This window comes from Electrona antarctica (assembly GCF_951216825.1).
Source record: "Electrona antarctica genome assembly, chromosome: 20".
Classification (NCBI taxonomy): Eukaryota; Metazoa; Chordata; class Actinopteri; order Myctophiformes; family Myctophidae; genus Electrona; species Electrona antarctica.
Genome location: NC_136801.1, coordinates 36,916,000 through 36,927,525, shown reverse-complemented (window position 1 = coordinate 36,927,525; position 11,526 = coordinate 36,916,000).

The following is an 11,526-nucleotide window of genomic DNA, read 5'->3' as shown; positions in this document are numbered from 1 at the left end:
TCATTATGGACCCATGATATTTTTTTGCCATAATCACACAGCTCTATAACAATGACACAGTCACAGACATGACAATAATGTGGTACAATTCTCGGCCTTTCGGTGCATGGGCAGGACATCAATATTATTATGATATTGGACTCGATATTGTCTGTGATTTTGGAAATTGTACTATTGTGATTTGGTTCAATAAAGATATAAATATCGGATCGGGACAAATCGGTATCGGCAGAAACTCAACATCAAATGATCGTAATCGGATCGAGAGCAAAAAAAAACTTGATCGGGACAACCCAAATGACAACCATAATACAGTTGGAGGCCATCGATATTGTCCTTTTCTTTTTGCTGAGGTTTGCGTGATCTGCGCAAAAGGACAGTTAACCCATTTTGGGCGGGAACCCCTTTTGGTGTTTTAAACATTATGTTATAATTTAGCTATTGAAAAATAGCAGATCTACAAGCTCATAGCGCGCCACCGAGTGGCGCGCTACGAGCTTGTAGGTCTGCTATTTTTGAAAAATCGTGAAAATATTTATTTCAGAAAACTGGAGGATTTAGAAGGATTTTTTTAAAATTTTGAGGTCAGGCCTAAATGGGTCAAATGATAAGGGACAATATCGGTGGCACCCAACTGTACCTCAGGATTATATTATAGTACTTGTTGCACAGTGACTTGCAGGGCAGAACATTGGACCGCCCACACAGTGAAAGCCTCAGACCAGTGTCCTGGGGCCCTATTTGTACGTTGCCATGGGATGCTCCACTTTAAGCGGGATTAAGGCTATAAATCCATGCTAATAGACCTCAATCGATTGTCTACAGCAGACTTTGCAGCTTCACATGCGGCGCGCTGCATGCACGCACAATGCAGTATACAATATGTGACTCTTTTATGATACATGGGCCGAGTATGAGTACATACAGTAGGACCACAATGGAAACAATCACCCAGGGCTTTTTATGTTGATCTTTTATAGCTTATCAAATTGTATTTGTTAATAAAGTATTCAATCAATAACATGGCCAAATGTTTCAAAAGCAATGAGCAGCAACTTAAACACCTTCAAAGCATCATGCTAACCGCGCCGTGCGCCATTGTACTTCACCTCTGCTGCATGCCCTCTCCCCCTTGATGTTGTTATAGCCTGAGATGGACTTACATCACTTTTTCGGATGAGGCAGTCGTGGAGCGGGGGAAGTCTGTGCACTTTAATGTTAAGCCAACATGGCTGCTTTGACTGAAGCAATGAGGTTTGAACTTTCAAAGAACTCCAAATGATCTCTGTCCGCCAATGTGTGCGTGTGTGCGTGTGCGTGTGCGTGTGCGTGTGCGTGTGTGTGTGTGTGTGTGTGTGTGTGTGCGTGTGCGTGTGCGTGTGTGTGTGTGTGTGTGTGTGTGTCTGTGTGTGTGTGTGTCCACCATACGGAAGGCACTAGCTCGGGTGCTGGCCAACAGACTCACTCCCCTGTCAGAAAGCATCCTTCCTGAGTCTCAGAGTGGATTGCGCCCAAACAAAGGCCAACTGCAAGAAAAAGGCCATGCAGGAACAAAATCCATCACTATATGGCCTTCATAGCCTTTGACAAAGATTGGCTGATTGCCCAGAAAAGTATGTCCGGGTACTGAGACTGCTTCATGATAATGTGCAGACTCTGAAAGGAGAAAGCATCCAATAAACAGGTCCAACCCAAACCCACCACGGCATTCCCCTGTCCACACGGCACCAGAGTAATCGGGTCCAGAGTCGGCCTCCATCGCCGCCTGATGACCCACAAGGACCAAGAAGGAGGACAGTCATACTCGGATACGAGTGACCGCCGATGAAGGCGATGGTGTGTGTGTGTGTGTTTGCGTCTCTCTCTCTCTCTCTCTCTCTCTCTGTGGTAAAAAAAAGTACTCAAATGTTGTACTTAAGTGAAAGTATCAATACTGCTATGTAGTGTAGAGACACTCTGTTACAAGTAAAGGTCCGGAATTCAAAATGTACTTGAGTAAAAGTACAAAAGGATTCACATCAAAATGCACTAAATGTACTAAAAGTAAAAGTACTCATCATGCACAATGTCCCAATTCATATAACTGCATACAACTCGGCAGATCTACAAGCTCACAATGGGTCACATATAGCGACTCAAGTAAAGTACAAATACAATCAAAATTGTGCTAAAGTACGGTAGGCCTACTCTCTCTCTCTCTCTGTGTAAAGGGTAAGTTGTAGAACAGTTTTGGCCCCGCATGAATGTGGTGCCCCCTGTGAAGCCCCAAAGTACTATACCAACCATCATCCAGTCACCATAGCAACAGAGAGAGAGAGAGAGAGAGAGAGAGAGAGAGAGAGAGAGAGAGAGAGAGAGAGAGAGAGAGAGAGAGAGAGAGAGAGAGAGAGAGAGAAACATAGAATGCATGCTGTTTGACTGAGGAGTTTGACATATTGTACCAGCAGAGACACATAGAACAAGACAGGAATAAAGAGAGAGGGTGACAGGTCAGAAGGCTAGCATGGGGAGGACATGCTTTAGGATGGGATTGAACGAGAAAAGAGGAGGAGAAAGTCAGAGGGGGACAGCGCGCGCGAGAGAGAGAGAGAGAGAGAGAGAGGGGGGGGGGGGGGGGGGGGGGGGGGGTAACTGGACGGAGGAAGACGAGGAGAAATAGAGGCAAAAAGCAGAGAGAGAAGCAATTGAAGACAGAACGGAAAGAAAGAAAACGTAAAGAGAGACGCTCCACGATCACCACGTGGCGTGTTCAAATGTGCTAGTAAATGTGTTTCCTATGATTATGAGCGTGTGCTGTATTCATGGTGTATCACAAACAATGCGTGTGTGTGTGCGTGCGTGCGTGCGTGCGTGCGTGCGTGCGTGCGTGCGTGCGTGTGCGAACGTGTACGAGAGAGAGAGGATCTGTTAATCTCCTTAGCTTCATTAAACCAGATAGTGGCGGATTAACGGGTCGGTCCGTGATGTAAATGAACATAATTCCTGGAGAAATTGAAAGAGTGCGCGGCGGCAGATAAACACGTCATATGGGACAGGCACACATGATACAAAATAGCAATTAACCCGTTTAGGCCTGACGTCGAAATTTAAAAAAAAATCTTCTAAATCCTCCAGTTTTCTGAAATAAATATTTTCACGATTTTTCAAAAATAGCAGACCTACAAGCTCGTAGCGCGCCACTCGGTGGCGCGCTACGAGCTTGTAGATCTGCTATTTTTCAATAGCTAAATTATAACATAATGTTTAAAACACCAAAAGGGGTTCCCGCCCAGAATGTGTTAATTGAATTCCCCCGGCGGGGCCTCGCCCGTACTTTTGTACTTTGTGTCCATGGCTTGTATGTAAAATCATTGCTGTAAATGTCCTTGTTTGTATACAGGGCGCCATTGAAAAAAAGACCCTGGTCTCAATTGGATTCCCCTGAAATAAAGCTTTTAAATCAAATCAAATCATTTGTTAGAATTACAAGCAGCTGCAGCCAGCTAATTGGTAGCGGCGATATAGGCCGGATTATGGGCGTGTTGCTTTTCTTCTAAATCCTAATAGTTTTCTGAAAATCCTATGTTTCTATGTCAGTGGTTCTCAAACTTGTTCATTCATGTCAAGGACCCACAGAATGCTCTGTATTTGGCCGCCGACCCCCATCTGAAAATATATTGTTCCAGGTAGTAGGTACCCCCCCCCAGAAACAAAGAATTGAGTTAAAAACGATCGTTCTGAAAGAATATATATTCAAAGATTTGCGCCTTGTCAGATCTGCTACTTACTATGAAGTTTTAACCCCTTTTGGTGTTTTAAACATTATGTTATAACTTAGCTATTGAAAAATAGCAGATCTACAAGCTCATAGCGCGCCACTAACTTGTAGGTCTGCTATTTTTGAAAAATCGTTAAAATGTGCCTCAAATCTTTCCGAAAATTGTCATGATTTAGAAAACATTTTTTTTTAAATTTCGACGTCAGGCCTGAATGGGTTAAATAATGGTTAAAGTGGTTGAAAGCTTGATAAGGTGACACAGATGCGCCCTCAGGTCTAAACACGTTCTATTCTCCGCTCCCCATGTTGTATTTCATGATCCAGATTTGCATGACATATAGTGTAAACTGGTATTTCTGCTTGGTGTGACACTGCTGGTTTTGTTCCATTGATCCAAGCTGGTCCATTTATTGATTGTTAAAACACGTTGTGTGCCCACACAACACTTTCAAAAAAGAACCCCAGGGTGCCCACGTTTTCCATTCATTTTTTTGACATTTTTTTTTTTTTTTTTTTTTTATTGCGAAGACGTCCACTCCACAGACGTCTTGGGCACAACACGCAGGGCAGGGTAAAACCAAAGACGTCCACAGACATCTCTGGCACACAATGTGTACAGCTCTGATGTGTGTTGGGAGTGAGTTCCACAGAGAAGGGGCGGCCACTGCGTAGGCCCCGTCACCCCAAGTTCCTTAACCGTGCCATATTAAGAAGCTCTGTTGTTTCAGCTCCCTCAGGGCGTCTTACTTGTAGGTATAGTGGTAGGTATAGGTAGTGTGGACACTGGCCAGACACCAAAACCCAAGGTCTGGCCACCACGGCCGTTTATTGTTACAGACTCGGTGTTTCAACAGCGCATCAACGAATGCAAACCTAAAGTGATACTAACTGAAATCTTTCTTTCCCTTTCAGGTTTTAACGTATTTTTCTTTCCCTTGTGAGTTTGTCGGCGGCGTCGAGGAGCCATGTGGTAGATTTACCACAGTGTGGATCCCAAACGTTTTAATGTCAAGGACCCCCAAATTGACACCAGCGGACCCCCCATTTGAAAAGATATGCCAGGGACCCCCATAAGAGAAGATTTGTATGTCTCTAGCAGTGATTTTCAACCCGTTTTATTTCAAGGACGCCCAGTTTGACATGCCTTAATCTACGGACCCCCATTTAATGCCATTTCTATCTCTGGGACCCCCAATTTATATTGTAAAATCAATGCTAACCCATTTTGGGCGGGAACCCCTTTTGGTCTTTTAAACATTATGTTATAATTTAGCTATTGAAAAATAGCAGATCTACAAGCTCATAGCGCGCCACCGAGTGGCGCGCTATGAGCTTGTAGATCTGCTATTTTTGAAAAATCGTGAAAATATTTATTTCAGAAAACTTTTAGAAGAATTTAGAAGAATTTATTTAAATTTTGAGGTCAGGCCTGAATGGACTAATTTAACTCTGAGAGCGCACAAATGAAACCAAATGGACCCGTTAGTACCCGTGTACACTCTCAGAGTTACAGACCCATAAGGGTCCATTTGGTTCCAAATTATAATTTAGCTGGGGACACCCTGCAGCTCCCTCAAGTACCCCTGGGGGTCCCCGGACCCCACTTTGGGAACCACATAGGTTTCTTTCCCTAACAGGGCTAGGTGAGTCTGGCTAACGTAATATCACTGCACTCTTTATCCCCAGCGGTGGACAGGTACTTCGTTCCCCGTCAATGACACGGCTGGGGTGGTGGAACTGGGTCACAAGATCCGCTCAGGGTGGCGGGTTACCTATAAAGGAGACACGCACATTAGCGTTGCGCTCATCTTTAACATCCATCATGCTTGGAAACGGTGCATTTATATAGCGCCTTTATCCAAGGCGCTTTACATAGATTGTGCATTACATTCTCCCATTCACACACACATTCATACAGCGATGGCGGCGGAAACCTAGCCTGGCTAATAAGCCAGACTCAAATCACACTGTCGTGTGGTATTTGAGTCTGGAGATGCTGTGTATGGATCTTGTTTCCCGGGGGGTGGGTTCAAACATTTTCTCTTTGATGCAATTGGTTAGAGGTACTGTCAGTCAAAGGTCTCAAGCATTGAATGTCACTGTACCAAAGCCCGCCCATATTGCATACTGTGTCCCGATTGGCCACACCAGTTCTCTGGTGTAGGAAATGGGCGTACAATTGAGCCTCTCCAGACCGTAATCCGCCGGCAGGCAATTTTTTTTTGCCAACGGCTGATTCGGTCTGGCTAGCGGAAACCTGCTCATCAGGAGCAATTAGGGGTTCAGTGTCTTGCTCAAGGACACTTTGACACTAACTCTGGGGGAGCCCGGGTTCGAACTGGCAACCTTGCGGTTCCAGCGGATCCAGCCAGTCTACCCCTGAGCCACCGCCGCCCCTGCCTTGGAAAGAATGGGTTGGATATCGCTTACCACCGCGAGCATGCCCGATCTGTCCCTCTCAGGAGAGGAATGAGAGCAGAGGCCGGCCGCCGCTTCCTTTTATCCTCTCCTCAAGCGATGCAGGTGAGTGCACTTGGCCTTATATGCAGAATGTAAACGGGGTAATATTTTTCATAGATGAAGAGGCCAAGCAGGCGTGGTCTTCTTGGCTGCGCTTTGTCTCTTCCCCACTGGCTCTCTGGGATGTATTGGTCCCCTGGTGGCCTGTTGCGTAGCGACATCCCACAGTAGGTAGATCAATGTAGTAAGTGGTAGGTATAGGTGGGTAAAACCAGTGATACTCAGAAGTACTCTTAATCCAAAGTGATTTACAGTAAGCAAGAACAACACATGATAATAGGCCTACATCAAATACATAAAAAATAGTCATCAAGACTCATGAGGAAGCTAAGAACCTATAGCATCTGTCTAACAGTAGAAAATATATACAGTAAAGCTATGAGTATAAAATAATAGAGTGCTATGCCTACACAAAATGCTATGTAAAGTTACATACGTTAAGGTCGTCGAGGCTAGTGCAAGTGCTACGGGCTAGGATAGAGTCTGAACCGTATACAAGTATCAATACCAGATTGCGGAAATAGTGTGTTATACAAGTCCGATATTGACAGTTTACTTGAGTTCAAGTACAGTACAAAAGACGCATTGTGAGCTTGTAGATCGGCTATTTTCAAATGGTCACCGATATAATCCACATGGTTTATGACGCTAGTGCGCGGCTTCAACTCTCTCAGCGCTGAAGTTGAAGCATATAGCGTCATTTCCATCCACCAGTTGTTTAAAAACCCGGAAGAGACACCTGTTCTTAGGCGCTTTCTTGCCGCCTATCTTTGCGCGAAAGTGTGCCTACAACCCACTGTCTGCAAAGGCACACTCAGTCATCTGGGTAGAGTCTCCCCTCTCCTCCCCATCCCCTCCCCTCCCCCACCTGCCGTGTGCTCAGATTGGGATTCCATCTCCCCCCCCCCCCCCCCCCCCCGTCCTTTAGTTCCCGTGAAGGATACAAGCTTTCGAGGTAGAAATGAATCATGTTCGACATCAAAGGGCCGCGGGCGCAGTATGTGATCTGAACACACACTGCCTTCTGCACTTCTGTACCGCCGCCGTACTGCATGACTCATGAGCATTGTGCATAGTCTGATGTGACTGTGTGTGTGTGTGTGTGCGTGCGTGCGTGCGCGCGTGCGTGCGTGCGTGTCACTCCAGTTAACGAAAACAAAAATGGTGGGGCATTTTAGGAAGCTGAAAGAACTGAAACAAACTGTATACTGTTCTCATCTTTGTCTTTGAATGCCACAGACAAAAAACTGTCTAAGTCCACACTATTTATCCATAATGTATACATGATAGATAAGGGGTCAGGACAACGAGGCCTTTTCGTGGAGGGGTCAGAATGAAATTTGGACTGTTTTTTGTCTGTGGTACTTATTGTGTCATACACAATCCCAATATTTTTTTATCAGCCACTAAGAGTTGCCGGCCGCAGCCAGCCAGCCAGCCACAAACAACAAAGCGGGGTCAGCGTCATTATTCCGGCGGCGCGTTGGTCCGACTCACCCCTTTACTAACCCGGTCCCTGAACCTAGACCATGATCTGATGGTCTGAGGTTGACACTAATGGGCTTGATGGGTGGACTTAATCCCCTCAAAGGTAATCACACTTTAATCATTTACCTCCCTCCAGACACCTACCTCAGAGGTGACTAGATTAAGCCAGACTAAATCTAAATATAAGATTGAGAAGCTTTTAGTACTTCTAGTAAGACTAAATCTTAATTGCCATCTTTGTCTTCAACAAAGATGGCGAAAGCAAACATTCTTTGTTCTGTACTCATACAATAGTATGGTACAAAACACTGAAGTCCTTAAACCAGAAACCTAACCGCATGCAAAGCCCTTCAAGGGACCCCTGCAGGGCCCCTCGCTTTGAGTAACACTACTCGCCTAAGACAGTCTAAACTATTTTCCGTAATAATTTGCAGGACCATAAGATACATGTGTACTAGTCTGTACATGGCGTCACAGCCCAGAATGAAAACGGGTCCTGGAAATAAAGGTGTGCGAACACATGTTTCTTCTGTTCCTGAAGAAACAGTGTGGGCTCGAGTATAGCTCTCTACTACGGAGGTTCCCAAACTTTTTCATGTCAAGGACCCCCAAAATGACACTCATCAGCCCACGGACCCCCCATTAGAAAATATATGCCAAAGACCCGCATAGGAGAAGATTTTTACAGCAGTGATTCTCAACCATTTTATTTTCACGGACCCCCGGTTTGACCTGAATGGCATTTAATGGCATTTCTATCTCTAGGACCCCAATGCATATCGTAAAATCAAAGTTAATTTAACGGGTCCATTTGGTTCCATTTGTACACTCTCTGAGTTACAGACCCATTTGGTTCCAAACTATCATTTAGCTGGGGACCCCCTGGAACTCTCTCAAGGACCCCTAGGGGTCCCCGGGACCCCACTTTGGGAACCACTGCTCTACTTGATGGTGATGTGTTGATGTGACGTCACAGCCCAGTAGCCCACCAACAGTAGCGACAACATTGCTATACCATATTATGATATTATCTTACACAAGTAAGACGCGCAAACGCGGGAAGCGAACGCAGCTCGTAAATTGCAATAACAACAATTAGAATAAATTACGTACTTTTTAAGGTTTTTTTTAAGTTAAGTTTTTTTAAATTAAATGTTTTTTCAAGTTTTTTTTTAGTGTGTATGTGTGCGTGCGTGCTTCTTTTTTAGGTTTTTTTTTTTAAAGTTTTTTGTTTAAGTTTTTTTTTAAGTTAAGTTTGTTTTTAAGTTAAGTTTTTTGTGTGTAAGTTTTTCCTTAAGTTTTTTTTTTAAGTTAAGTTTTTTTTTAAGTTAAGTTTTTTGTGTGTGCGTTTTTCCTTTTTACGTTTTTTTTTAAGTTAAGTTTTTTTTTAAGTTAAGTTTTTTTTTAAGTTAAGTTTTTTGTGTGTGCGTTTTTCCTTTTTAAGTTTTTTTTTTAAGTTAAGTTTTTTTTTAAGTTAAGTTTTTTTTTAAGTTAAGTTTTTTGTGTGTGCGTTTTTCCTTTTTACGTTTTTTTTTTAAGTTAAGTTTTTTTTTAAGTTAAGTTTTTTTTTAAGTTAAGTGTTTTGTGTGTGTGTGTGTGTGCGTGCGTGCGTGCGTGTGTGCGTGCGTGCATGTGTGTGTGCGTGCGTGCATGTGTGTGTGTGTGTTTTTGTGTGTGATACAGCTGCGCCCTCTGGTGGTGGGCGGGTGGTGTTACAGCGTGACACACACACAGACACACACACACACACACAGACACACAGACGTGATCTGCTGGGTCTCATAGTAAATGCTCACTGCGTTCGCAACTATTACATTCATTATTGTTATTACTTGTATTTGCCTATCTCTTTCCCTGTCTATCTTTCTTATATTTTCTTTTTTTCTATTGCCCTCCACCACCCCCCCTTTCCCCCGACATGGTCGAGGCAGATGGCCGCCCACCCTAGTGTCGGGTTCTGCCTGGCGTTTCTTCCTAAGTTTTTCGTTACCACTGTCGCAATATTGCTTGCTCTGGGTGGATCTGTGTTGGTTTTCTACTTTATATGTAAAGTGTCTTGAGACAACTTGTTGTGATTTGACACTTAAATAACATTTAATTGAATTGAATTGAGTAGCCAATGAAACCAGGGCGGGTATAAAGAGGGCCAATAACAATCGTGGGCTACTCGCTATACTCGCCCACCACTAGAAAACAATGCTCCTGAAGAAACAGTGTGGGCTCGAGCTAGCTTGCTACTCCATGATTATGACGATGTATGTGTGTTAGCATTCAAACACGCCGTTCACTATGAGGAGACATGTATCATCCAGGTGAAAACCACGATGGTCATACTAATTGATTTCCACCTGTTCAACCGGGAGTCACAGAGGGGAGATAGAGCTGCAAAGGTGGGGAGAAAAGAATGATGAAACACAGGATTCAAGTCTTGAAAGGAATTAAGCAAGGATTTAGTTGTATAGGGTGGGGGGAAGGGGAGGGGGGGGGGACTATGTCTGATGAAATGTTGGGTTATTTAGTGAGCAGGAGGGATGCGCGGAGAATGTTACCGGGGCATGGGGCCCGAGGAAGGTCTCCAAGACCCAGACGTTGCTTCGAGAGTAAAACTTTTCTATTTGTATGCCGTGCAAGTTGGCAGTGTGCCGGTTTCTTATTTTATTGTTGATTAGACCCGGTGCCAGGCTGTGGAGCACTGAGTCGGTAACGATGGAAGTTGGAGATCCATGTCACACTCGGCCATGCAATACCCGTTGTACCCGTGTCAGAGTCTGTGGTGCCTTTTATGCCCATATATGGAGATTTCTGTATCTGTCTCTCTGTGTCCAATTATTCCTACATATGGAGTTCTGTGTCAGGCATGCCCAAATATGCCTGTGATGTGTTGTGATGTCAGGCAGCTGCCGCAGGGGATTTGTCACTCCATTGCCGATAAACTGTCAGTAACTGCCACTAACAACCGTGGCGGTGGGGGGGGGGGGCAGCTGCCGCAGTAGCCGGTTAACTGCCGCAGAGGCTTTTTGACTGCACTCCCTGTGGGGGTACGGAAAGCATGTGTCGAATTTGAAGTCGGTGGGGCGAACGGTTCTGGAGTTATGTGCGTGTACAGACAGAAGTACAGACAGACGTACAGACAGATAGAGACGTGGTACATTTATAGATAGATATCGCCATTCGCCTGCTGGCTGCTCTTCTTTTGTTTTATGGACTTCGAGCGTCGCTGTGCGCTTTTACAGGAGATGCGGGGCGTATGCCGTTGGATTTCTAACACCTAGAGTGTTAGAATTATTTCAACATAAAATGCTGCATTAAATTTCAGGAGAGTTCTGAAATAAGGTAATTCTCTTTTAATGCTGCCTTCGGGGTCATGGAAAGAATTTGCATTTATTCCACCGTCATAGCAAACGCTGCATGGTCTGGGCTAGAGCACTTTTTACAGACGGGTGAAAAGGGCAATGGGCTCAAGCTCCCTGGGATGTTTATGTGTGCACGTGCCTGAGCCAAGAACCTCAGAAGTAGAGATATTTTCCAAACCAAAGCAAGGGGGTCTGAGAAACCCCTGAGAATGTTTCACTTTCAGAGAAACCTATTTCCTGCATAATTCTCTCATATTAATGGAGATATGTCTGCAGGTGTGCCTTGAGATTTTGACTTTGGCTCATTGGTGTGCCAAAGGATGCAGACCTGGATTTTGCAGACGATTATTTAGCACTCCTATCACACACACACGCACCAACAGATGCAGGAAAAATCATCCAAGCTAT